This window comes from Podarcis filfolensis, assembly GCF_964270895.1.
Source record: "Podarcis filfolensis genome assembly, chromosome: 15".
NCBI lineage: Eukaryota > Metazoa > Chordata > Lepidosauria > Squamata > Lacertidae > Podarcis > Podarcis filfolensis.
In genome coordinates, this window is record NC_139618.1 from 39756504 (window position 1) to 39769270 (window position 12767).

A 12767-nucleotide genomic window follows, 5' to 3' on the forward strand; every position below is an offset into this window, starting at 1 on the left:
AGGATGCTTATATAAGGAACAGCTTAATACATTATGGATAACATTATCTACTTTCCTATTATCTGTTAAATTTGGCCTGCCAGGGAGTGGGAGATGAGAATCTCAGTTGCTGTTCCTCACCCCTGCTCTGAAGGCCCAGGTCGACAGGATTTCTAAGCATGCAAGGAGTATTGTGATATAAAACCCAAACCTTCTGGAGGAAACAAAAGCCTTCTGTGACATTCCAGTACACTGACATCATTTCAGAGAACCTTCAAGTGCCCCTATTTTCCAGGGATATTCCCAGGTTGAGAGAAGCTTTTCCTTAGGATGCCCCTATTTTCATTGGAGAAATGTTGGAGGGTATGGAGTTATGTGATCCCCGAGCCAAGGAGATAAATAACTATACAACATTTAGAAGACATATGACGGCAGCCCTGTACATGGAAGTTTTTAAATGTTTAATGTTTTACTATGTTTTTATATACATTGGAAGGGACACGGGTGGCGCTGTGGTCTAAACCACTGAGCCTTGGGCTTGCCGATCAGAAGGTTGGCGGTTTGAATCCCCGTGACAGGGTGAGCTCCCGTTGCTCGGTCCCTGCTCCTGCCAACCTAGCCGTTCAAAAGCACGTGAAAGTGCAAGTAGATAAATAGGAACCACTGCAGCAGGAAGGTAAACGGCGTTTCTGTGCGCTGCCCTGGTTCGCCAGAAGTGGCTTAGTCCTGCTGGCCACATGACCCGGAAGCTGTACACCGGCTCCCTCAGCCAATAAAGCGAGATGAGCGCTGCAGCCCCAGAGTCGGTCACGACTGGACCTAATGGTCAGGGGTCCCTTTACCTTTCTATATGTTGGAAGTTGTCCAGTGTGGCTGGGGCAAGCCAGTCAGATGGGTGGGGTATCCAAAACTACTACTACTGTTGTTGTTGTTGTTGTTTAAAACAGGGCATCCCTCTTTTTACCAGGGAAATGTTGGAGGGTATGTTGTCAAACTTGGCTGGCTGCCACACAAGCTCTGTCTGGTTCCCCACCCCTGTAATAAAAGATTGGAGCTCCCTCAGCTGAAAAATCTTTTTGGCATTTGTAAAAGAGAACTGCCACACTTGCAGAGTCTAGCTTCTCTCCCAACTTCAAGCTACAGAGGAATTAGCTTTCCTTTGAGGGATCAAGGGAAGTGTCCTCTTATCTGAAGTCCTTTTTCAGAGTCCCTCCAGCTGCCCCACAGTAACCCCAAAATGCGGATAAGTGTAAGATGGGTTATTACCTGTAATTGAATGTCACACTGATTTGTATTGCACTTATCAGATAATGAAGCATGTGTTGGGATCAGCTAGCCTTTCTCCCTGCCCTTGTACTAACATTAACATTCCTTCTATCATAGTCTGCTCTTATTGTCGGCATGAGATGGAGCAGTTCTGCCGAACAGAGCAGCCCTGTCTGTACTGATTAAGAACAACACTCCCCTGCATATCGTTCTGCCACAAATATTTAAATTAATTAAACCTAGCCAAGGCTTTAGTTCAACCTAATGACTTATCAGGGTAGCTTCTGAACACTCTCTGGAAATGAGTAAAATGTTACAGATGCAGCTCTTGAGACAGTTAATTAAAGAAATGAACTGTGCAAAGCAAAGAGGAGATAGTTCAAAATGCTTCATAATAACACTTAGCCCTTCTTGTTTCACTTTCAAGGGTTCAAAGTGCTTCAAAAGCAATACCTTACAGTAATTCTAACAGCAAGCCTCAGCATTAAAATGGCTATTATTGTCTGTCTCCATACTGCAGATGGGACTGAGGCTGGGAGGGAGCGTCTTGCTTAGAATGTTCCGCCAAAAGGCATGGCTGGTGCCTAGGCCCCTTTGCTAGTCGTTGGGCAAGAGAGGCAGCAATGATGATGATGATGATGACGATGATAATGATAATAATTTATTATTTATACCCCACCCATCTGGATGGGTTTCCCCAGCCACTCTGGGCGGCTTCCAACAGAATATTAAAATACAATAGTCTATTAAACATTAAAAGCTTCCCTAAACAGGGCTGCCTTCAGATGTCTTCTAAAAGTCCGGTAGTTGTTTTTCTCTTTGACATCTGGTAGGAGGGCGTTCCACAGGGCGGGTGCCACTACCGAGAAGGCCCTCTGCCTGGTTTCCTGTAACTTGTCTTCTCGCAGCGAGGGAACCGCCAGAAGGCCCTTGGCGCTGGACCTCAGTGTCTGGGCAGAACGATGGGGGTGGAGACGCTTCTTCAGGTGTACTGGGCTGAGGCCGTTTAGGGCTTTAAAGGTCAGCACCAACACTTTGAATTGTGCCTGGAAACATACTGGGAGCCAGTGTAGGTCTTTCAAGACTGGTGTTATGGGTTCTCGGCAGCCACTCCCAGTCACCAGTCTGCCGCATTCTGGATTAGTTGTAGTTTCCATGTCACCTTCAAAGGTAGCCCCACGTAGAGCGCATTGCAATAGTCCAAGCGAGAGATAACTAGAGCATGCACCACTCTGGCGAGGAAGTCCGCTGGCAGATAGGGTCTCAGCCTGTGTACCAGATGGAGCTGATAAACAAGGGAAATCTTTGGCATCGACTGGCACATTCCTAAGGTGGCCAGAGGAGAGGGCAGAGCTTGATCCCTAATTATTCCATTGGCTTTCTTCACTGGCTAATTATAAATTACCAGCTGTGGATCCTCTGCGGACCTCTTCCTAACATAATCATCATTGGAATTTAGAGTTTTCCCCTCACTCACTGTCTTTCTAGGGGTGTATATTAATCCATCGCCCTTTCTTTCTTTCTGTGCCATAGGGCAGGAAACATAGAGTGTTGACCTGTAGCCTCCAGAGTTCAATCAAAAGATGCCAGATTAGGGCTTGAACAAATTAGATAAATTGATGGACCGAGATCATTTCCTTGAAAGATAGCAAGTGGGTTATGAGCATACTTATTCACTATCTGTAGCCTTGGACCTGAAGGGGTTAGGTCAAGAATGGAAAACAACTCCTCCAAATCCATCTCCTGAGCTTTCATATTGGTGTACAAGTAGGTCTCTTAGTTCAAGTTCCAATCTTATACATGTCATTTAATTGTTTAGCTACTGAATCAAATAGGGAATTAGCAAGCTCAGACCTATCCCCATCTAGATGTACCATCAAACCATCACCAACTCCAGTTTCTTTGATAGTACGTCCTTTCTGTGGTGCTAAAATTAGAATTCCTGTCTCCACTAACCTGATCAGTGTACCAATTATGGCAATTCAAACCAGAAACTTCCTTTTCCAATGTGTCCATCCTGCTAAAGATTCACTCTGCTGTTTGTTTTGACAAGAGACATTGGTCATATAAAAGTTCCCACAGTGAGGGAGTTTCAGTCTCTGTTGTGGCTGTCTATTATGCCAAAATTGTTATAACACATTGTTGAGGTTTACTTATATGGAGTAAGTTGAGGTTGCCCGAGAGCATATGTATCAGCTCCCAACGAGAGTGGATTAATTGACCAGCTAGTGAAACTTTCATTAAAGAAATATGTAGCAAAATCTCTTATTTTGGATAAGGCATCTCCAACCCCATTTCGTGTACACTCACCATGTAAAGAACCAGGGCTGTCCATATAAGACAAATTAATTGCATCTTGCCATAGTTGTTTTGCAGTTACCTCCAACTTCCTTGCTCCAGCTGCTCCACTTGCTGAATCACAATAGTCCAGCATAGATTTCTGGACTAAATTTGGCAATGACATTCCAGATGATTTATCTGAAGCACTGTGGGTCTGTGATTGTGTGGTAACCATATTAAAACTGCAGTCTCCTTCAGTCCTCTTTATCAGCTGAATGCTCTTGGTTAAGGGGGAAAAAAAGGTGTAAAAAGATAATTTCTTGGATGCCAAGATCCAGATTTGGGGCAAGTACTCTGTGATGAGAGAATCCCAGCAGAGATTTAAAATCACCAAATATGTAGCAACATGAAGCATGGAAATATAGGCAGTTAGGCCTTTAAAATAAGCCCTTCTAAGTTCCTTCCAAAGTTTTCCACTTTCGTTAGGATAGAAAAAGACCACACAATTGGAAAGTTAAAAATGGTTTACTTATTTACTTACAAACCCTTCAAATGTCAGATTGACTGTTCTTCCAAATAGCACTCATAAAACACAGGCAGAAAAACTTGGGTTAGTTCCAAAGTGGTGAAAGTTCCTCAGTTATTTAGTACAGGAACACAATGGCTTTGTAGAAAAGCCATGATTTCTGAGCTTGGAGCAAACAGCTCAGACCTCTTTACATACTGGAGTTCACATGGTAGACCAGTGTTTCCCAAACTTGGGTCTCCAGCTATTTTGGGGCTGCAACTCCCATCATCCCTAGCTAACAGGACCAGATGGTGGGAATTGTAGTCCAAAAACAGCTGGAGATCCAAGTTTGGGAAACACTGTGGTAGACTGAGGGAACAATAGGGCTGACTTCCCTCCTCACAAGGTGAGTGACAGGTTACTCTATGGCATTAACCCCACTCATGCATTACTTAGACTTAAGCATTTTGGTTATATGAGAACTGGTGCAGCGAGAGAGATGCCGAAAGGCCCCACAGGCCAGTCATTTAAACTTCCCCTGAGCATAGTGCCAAGAGCCGCAATTGGTCAGTTGGTCCCGCACCCACCAACCCCCTCTGCCATTGGCCCTTTTGGAGACAGGAAAAGGATCCGGCCTGCAATAGGCTGGTTTTCAAGGGAGATTGAGGACCTGCCCACAAAGACGCCTGCCCACAAAGCGGGGGAACAGGCTTGTTGCCATGTTTGCCAATATATTGTTCAGTATTCTCCATACTCATTATTAGTGACTCTCAATGGTTTCATTGATGGGTCTTTCCTAGCCCTACCTGCAGCTGTCAAAAACCAGACCTTGAATCTATGTCTTGCCAAGTCCATGCTGTACCACAAGGGTACAGCTCAGCATTCTATACATTCCGTCAGCTCAGCATGAGCTGTTTGAAAATGTTTCTTCTGGCAACAGTAACAGAGATAGAGAGATGGTCCAAGCTTATGGTCGCCTTCAAGTTGCTCCCTAGAAGTTATCCTGTATGCACTGCACTATCTTCAGCGTGTCGTCATAACAGGGACCTCCTAAGGAGCAATTTCAATTAGCAATAATCACACCTCGGATTAACCTCATTGGCTATGATATCACCACTGCCATATCAAAGATAGACACTGGCATCTGTGCAAATTGGAGATATAATGAGGACCCCTCTTGGTATTCCATGCCCCATTAGCTCATACAGCTACCAAAATCAGTTTTAAGCCTAAATTTTAATTAGCTGAGCTTTGAACTAGGACAACCTTGCTCAAGCACATTAAGTGGTGATACTGCTTAATTCCATGCGAAGACTTTTGCATTGGCTTTCCATGCACGTCAGTAAAATTTTCTTAAGGAGCAAGACAACATGACCAAGGCCACTGAGAAATATGTAAATGTTGGTGTATGGAGTGCTCTCTGATCAGTAGTCCCAGCCAGCCCCTCTGTTTCATCTTGTAGATTTGTCCACACATCACACTGAACGTAAGGGCAGACTGCATCTGCACATGTATAAGTGTTCGTGTGAAAAGGTGCACAGCTATGAATTTGTAAAGCTCAACTGTTGTGCAGACAGGTATTGAGATTGTGTACTTATTGAACATTATATACCTGTATGAATAACTGTAAAAAGTGTCCATCTCAGTTGTCTGTTTGCACAAGGTTACAGATGGTATGATAGCTGGATGTTATGCATGAGCTTCCCTTAACAGTCAGTGAGTATTTCATGGCCAATGACAACATTTCTCATTGGGTTGCTTTATTTTTCCTCCCATGAGGAGTTTCTTCCTTTCTTCCTTTCTTCTGTAAACCTCAGGGTTCTCCCAAGCCTGCTGAAACCTCCTCTCATGTGTGGGTAGTGCCATTTTTAGCTATGTATATATGTGTGTGTGGATAGTACTGGGAGGACTGAATTTGCTATTAGTATATATAGAGAATGGTTTTACAAGGGCTTCTCAGATTGTAATAATATGATACCCCCCCCTCTTTGTTCGTGTTCTAATCTCCTACAGAACATTCTGTAAGGGAAAAGATTCAATTTTGTCTTAAGCAGGTTGTTCTCAACTCAATTTAAATCCAGCTAAGAGTTCTAAATTGATATGTAAGTAAGCAAGTCAAGAGCTAAGAGTCCCATTCAGAACAAGCTGGAGAATGCGTTCCAATTCTCATTTGCTTCTGCTGGACTGCCCTAATGGAAAAAACCAGACAAGAGGGATATCATTTGGAAGGTTGTTATTTGGCAGGTGATGGAGTATAGAAGACTTAATTCATGATTGTGCCCCCAATGGTAGGCAATGGTTGAAATTGGGCAGACTAATAGAAGATCGCTCATTTAACAGCCTCTTAGTATTGGGGGTAGGAGGAATGAGAGAGAAAACATGCCCCAAATCTGTTCCAATTGTAAAGGGAAATCCTAAATACAGGTAGCTGCAATAGATTATGCTGCTTTAAATTAAGATGGCATAAAGTACACCAGATCCAAACACCATTCAGGAGTAGGGTTACTGCTGGCCAAGGGAGGGGAAGAGCCTTTAAAATAGAGTTTGAGTTGCATCACCCTTTTTGCTGTCTTAATTTACGTTGGGTTACCTTGTCACATGGATGAGCTGGATGGACTTAGAATGCAGCCTAAACTCCCCTAATCTTGTTTGGCCCCACCAGTCCCCCCTTTTAGGCCTTAAGGCATGGGTAGGCAAACTAAGGCCCAGGGGCTGGATCTGGTCCAATCACCTTCTAAATCCAGCCTGCGGATGGTCCGGGAATCAGCATGTTTTTACATGAGTAGAATGTATCCTTTTATTTAAAATGCATCTCTGGGTTATTTGTGGGGCATAGGAATTCGTTCATCCCCCCCCCCCCAAATATAGTCTGGCCCACCACGTGGTCTGAGGGATGGTGGACCAGCCTACGGCTGAAAAATTTTGCTGACCCCTGCCTTAAGATCTACGCTGGGAGAGGGAGATATGTCTCTGGCTGAGCCAGGATGAGGGAGTTACATTGATGTAGACCAAATGAGTGACTCCTAACCTTGCTCATCCCAGCAGATCTTGCCTTTGGATTGTGCCCTTAGTCAGTTATAATAGCTGTGCAGGTGTTCACATGGAAGGGGTGGGGATTCTCATACTCTTTTCTAGTCAAAATCACCTACTGGCTCTTCTCCATTCCCTCTTTTAGTGTTCTTGCTCGTCTTGTAGAGAGAACATCATTGAGTCAAGATATTTCAAACACCTGAGACACATCCTTTTTGGAAAAATTGGCAAACCTATATGACAAAGTTTGCAACAATCAGACTTGCAAGATAAATCCTTATTCATTCTAAGCTACAATGTGGACATGGGTCCACATATAACAGGCAGACTCTGAACCTTGCAAATTATGAACTAGGAGAAGATGATGTTGAAGAATCATTGTGCACCATATATAATCACATCTAAACATCTAAGGAGCAATCAAAACCTATTTTGTGTTTTGTGCTTAGCTAATATTATTGGCAGGAAGAGCTATTGATTCTTTTGAATTTAAAGAAAAAGATCACTTTAAATAATCAAGTTGTATAAATATTATTTTTTGTAACAGAAGCTCTGAAATGTACTGTCCAGATGAGTCATTGATCTCTGAGACAGTCAACCAGTTGTAAATTATTGTAATGACTAATTGTAAATTGATTCAGTGAAAAAGGTTCACTGTCTATCAGTATGAAACAAGCTAATATGTGTTTATTGCAACATCTCTGTCAGCTGCAAAATATCAGATAAAAGAATGAAGAAAAGAGTGTACCTTTTCAACCATGGAATCCATGTGAAATATAAATAATACCTTTTATGGGGATGTGAGCCCCACTGAATTCAGTGGGAATCACTTCTGATCGACCATGCATACAACTGAATCTTTGCAAGAAGTTTTTGGTAAGAGGCTCATTATGAGAAGAATCACAGTTTCAGACATTTTTTGGTTATGTGCTTGGCTGACAAGCAGATAGGGTACAGCTGTCATCTGTGGGATGATAATTGAACATATGTAAGTGAGAATATCTCTGGAGGTTTTAGCAACAATGATTCTACACAGCATCAAAAATGTGATGTATATATGCTAGAGCTGAGATGAAGGTTGCTGAAATTGGAGTATGATGGTAGGGAATTGGGTGGCTGCCCTTTGTGCATATATGTGGCCATTATTCCATCAAAATAAATGTTGCTGTGTCTGAGGCAAAAAAAAGTGCCTGTATCACTGAAAGGGGAAGTCTGCTGTTGTGTTGGTGGCAGTAAAAGCAAACAAAAAAATAACCTGATATCACCACAGAGAAAAGGTAAGCACTTCCCCATGAACCCGACAGTGATGTCCCTCCAGGATACCACCTCAGTGACCCTGCTTCACATCTCAGGTGTTTTTGCCTGGCTGGAAAGTGTCCTCAAAGAGTTGTCTGAGTGTGTGTCAAAACTAGTTTACTGTACAAAGGTAAGATTTACATTTGTTGCACCACCCAGTTCTGCCCTTGGCTCCACCCAGTGCTGGCATGTGGTCCAATGTCAGGGACTGGCTGAACGAGGAAGAGTGGTGGCAGCCTGTGGTCCAGGAGGCACCTGAGGAGGAAGAGGACTTTGAACTAGGTTCAGACTGGTGGGTCAGGGAGGAATCATCAGCAGAGACTGAGGGTGAAGGGGAGAGGCTTGAGGTAGCCACAGATGGTGATAGAGAAGGAGCAAGAGCGAGAAGTGAGGTTACAGGGAACCAGGCAGAGGGCCTTCTCGGTAGTGGCGCCTGCCCTGTGGAACGCCCTCCCAGCAGATGACAAGGCAGTAAACAACTATTTTACTTTTAAAAGACAAGTGTTTAGGGACGTTTTTAATGTCTGATGCTGTATTGTTTTTAATATTCAGTTGGAAGCTGCCCAGAGTGGCTGGGGAAACCCAGCCAGATGGGCGGGGTATAAATATATTATTATTATTATTATTATTATTATTATTATTATTATTATTATTATTTTGCAATACAGTCAATGTCCATTTCATTCTGTGGCCACAGACAGAAGGGCTTTTATGGCAGCCTGACAGTGTGCAAGATCCCAGGGGTCTTGACAGTTTATAAGGGTTTGTGTTTCCTTTGGGGAAAATGAGATGCAGCAGAGGCTGCAGTGTCTATGGTTTGTTGTTGTTGTTGTTTAGTCTTCGTGACCCCATGGACCAGAGCACGCCAGGCGCTTCTGTCTTCCACTGCCTCCCGCAGTTTGGTCAAACTCATGCTGGTAGCTTCGTGAACACTATCCAACACTATCCTTTGTGAACACTATCCAACCATCTTGTCCTCTGTCATCCCCTTCTCCTTGTGCCCTCCATCTTTCCCAACATCAGGGTCTTTTCCAGGGAGTCTTCTCTTCTCATGAGGTGGCCAAAGTATTGGAGCCTCAGCTTCACAATCTGTCCTTCCAGTGAGCACTCAGGGCTGATTTCCTATGGTTTACTTACACATATTTACATGGTTTACTCACACATATACTTACACATAAACCATCACATGCTTACTTACACATATTTACACCTGACTTTGGGTGGAGAGAGGGTTCCAAGTATCACACCTCAAGAGGGGCTTGCTCCCCACAGTGGCCCAGCATTAGATTCAAAGGGCATTAGATTTGTCAGGGTACTGTATCTGCCCATATCTGTTTTTGTTTTTTGATGGCACCTCTCTCAGCCAATCTCCCAAGGAAGCTGGCTTGGCTTATTTTTTAGGCCTTGCTAAATTCGTTGTTCATACCCCATAGTTACTAATTTCATATATTATGAGAAGAACTGGCACCCAGGAGATCCTTGCCCCCTGCAAACCTATAACAATATAGTCTAACTGAATCCATGAAGTGACAATTCGGCATAGTATGAATCTATGAAACCACCACAACAGAGCATTCATGCTTTGGGAGAGCCCTTTTGAACACCTGTCAGTCAAAATAATGGTTAAATGTATGATTTCAATATTTTGGACATAGTCACTATCTAATGGAAATAAGGTCCTCTGAAGACCTTTTTAACTGCCCTACAGAGTAGAAATAATTGACACTTTCCAGTAAGTGTACAGATATTGAAACTATTCCCTTTATTAACTCTAACGTCTTTCTCTTTAATATGTGCATTAAAGATGATGGCATCATATGCAAGGGCATCAAAGAGGCTAATGTACCATAACGTTAGAAACTGTCTATTACTTTCTCTAAGGAAAACATTTATTTTCTCTAATGACACTGAAGTTTAGAATTATGTTCTAATTTTTGGATTCATTCCACACTTGGAATATTAGCACTTCTAGGGAAATTTGCATGTGATCTGGCTGGGTATAATAGCAGTCCTTTGCCATTTGCCATGACATAGTTACCGACACACCAAGAAAACATTCATTTTAAATCCAGAAGAAAATAGATTATTTTTATAGGGTTGCATCCAGCTAAGTTCTACATAGGGTAGACCCACTAGAATGAACAAACCTAAGTTAGTCATGTCCATTAACAACAGTGGAGCTGCTCCAAGCAGAACTTATATTGGATGCAACCCATAGATTCTACTGGGCAAGACAGTCTGAATACATAACACAAAGCTGGACATAGCTCCATTGCATACCAAATAGTTTCCAGGCACAATTCAAAGTGCTGGTTTTGATGTAAAAAGCTTTATGTACCAAATGCCTCAAGGACCAATTCTCTCCATATGAACCAACCTGGACCCTGAGTCATCTGAAGCCCTTCTCCCCTCTGAGGGAGGTGCAGAGGGTGGCAACACGAGAATGGCTCTTCTCGGTTGCTAAAGTCCACCTTGTACATAGTGAGCTTCCTTATACCAAGTCTCACAGTCCTACTTAAAGATGCCAGGGACTGAACCTGAGACATTCACCCATGAGTTACAAATCTTTTGCAATTGTTTTTTTTCCTTACAGCAATAGGATATTTAGTAATCAGGGTACATTTCTTTTTTATCTGATGCGTCAGGGGTCTTATAACAAATGACAGAAATTTGGGCTACGCAGGAGAAAAAAATGGATGGATCAGACTACATTTGGTCTAAATGTGGTTTTGTTTCAATTTTACATGTGCTTAGTCTTAAGTCTGTTCGTCTGTGTGTGTGTGTGTGTGTGTGTGTACTTGCAATAGCTGTTCCAAGTGTCTAGAAAGTGTGACTACTTCAATGCACATCGAAAATGGGGTCATATGTGCCCCTGAGAGTGATTGGAGGTCAAGGCTTTTTTCCAGCTGGAACTCAGTGGAACTCAGTTCCAGCACCTCTCAGGTGGGTGCTGTTGCCATTTCTAGAAAAATAGCACTGTTGGAGATAGTGATATATCATCTGCCCCAGGATCATTGCAGAGGATGAAAAGATTGCTGCTTCTGTGCACTCATGTAGGCAGCATATTTTTCCTGTACATTGCCATTGCTCTCTGGCCCCATTTTGAATGTATGTGGCCTTGGCCATGTTTTCTAGCCATTTGGAGCAGCTGCTCCCTGGTATATATGAAATGCAGCCCTGAGACCGCATAGCAAAAGGATTAGGAAGGACAACAGCATTCCAGTGCCCACAGTAGTCTGTGGAGATCAGTGCCAATCAGGTGAGTTAGCTTTGGAACTCAGACCAGTGGATCCCTCTAGCATCCCTGTATAGGAATCGCATGAGTTGGCTTCCAATGTACATCATGCTAGCTTTGTGTATGTGTGTGTGGTCATAGCTGGGGCTTTTCATATGCGTATGTAAAATTATTGTTATAGCAGCTGCCAGTCTGGCTCACTCCTTTCCCCACTTTCTTGATATGATCTGTGTAAAGTTTCTCAAAGGGAAGTGAATAAAATATGAGTCTTCCAAACAAGTATATTAAAATGTACAGCTTTTGGTGGGATGTGCTTTTCCCCCCCGCCTTCCATTCTCCCGGGGCACAAAGGCAAGGAGATTGGCCAAGTAGTATTTTATGCATTATGAAGTACAAAGCCAACCTTAATAAATAATTGCAATCACAGCTACTCAAGAGGAGCATAACTGTTCTTGTCTATGGGATTTCCCTTTTGAAAGCAGATACAAGAGTATGTATAAAATATCATACTTTGAGGACCTTGATATGTTGCATGTTGCCTGGAAATGGAATAGAGAGTGGCGTGTGAGTAAATTAACATTTGCTATTCCACTTTTGCTTCTGGCCCTGCCACCCCTGGCTTGTGGCCCCCAGAATATTGCCTAGAAGGGAATGCTGCCCTCATGCTGAAAATGACTCCCCACCACCATTGTAGAGTGTACTATCAGACATAATATCTCCAAGCTTCATGATGGTATCACCTTCCCATATCATGTCTTTCCCAACCGGCAAAGGGTGAAGGCATACTCAGTATGGTAATGTCAGACTGCAGTCAGCCATCAGGCTGGGCCTGACATCTCATAGGGTTCTGTTCTTTGCATTGCCCATCCAAGGATAGCAAGGGAAATGCTAGCAACAAAAAGTAATTTAGGCTGACATCCTTGAGACAGCAAGAGCACTTGATGTATCCATAGTTGACTCTTAACGTATGTTTCCCCTCCATGATACGCAGGAAAAATAGACAGTTCCCAGACCGTCTCTCTATACAGTTCATGACAACTGTTGGAAACCATGATGTCAAAAAACAAAGATGGCTTAATATATATGCACAACAAAGGCAGAGATGGTAATTCAAGCTTTAATTTGACTAGGCAGGCAAGTGTTCGTTAGCCAGGCTTTTTGACAGCAATAAAA